Below are 379 nucleotides of genomic sequence, written 5' to 3'. Positions count from 1 at the left end.
CCTACCTAGTAATCAGGAGTAAGGAAGCAGACAAAACACCAAATTGGCTCAAGGGAATACAGCTTAAGAATCATTAACACAAATTATAATTCGATAAAATTTAATCTGAGATCTGCGAAGGAAATGTGACCCAAAGGGGGGGCTATGGTATTTCGAGAATGTAAGTACTTGACTCATTAAACTTGCTATTGTTTTTTTTCAATTGCTTTGTTGTGATTTGTTAGCATATGAGGGTGAGATTGCACTTGCATGTGGGATAATGCGAATTACTGAAGTGTAATTGTGCAATGCGTTTCTCTATCGTTTAAAAAAAGATTTAAAACTCAATAAATTTTGTTCAATTAGCTTTTTTTTTTAACTGGAGGGGAAAGGGAGGAGA

The sequence above is a fragment of the Penaeus monodon genome, chromosome 15, assembly GCF_015228065.2.
Source record: "Penaeus monodon isolate SGIC_2016 chromosome 15, NSTDA_Pmon_1, whole genome shotgun sequence".
Taxonomy (NCBI): domain Eukaryota; kingdom Metazoa; phylum Arthropoda; class Malacostraca; order Decapoda; family Penaeidae; genus Penaeus; species Penaeus monodon.
This window is presented reverse-complemented; position numbering follows the sequence as displayed.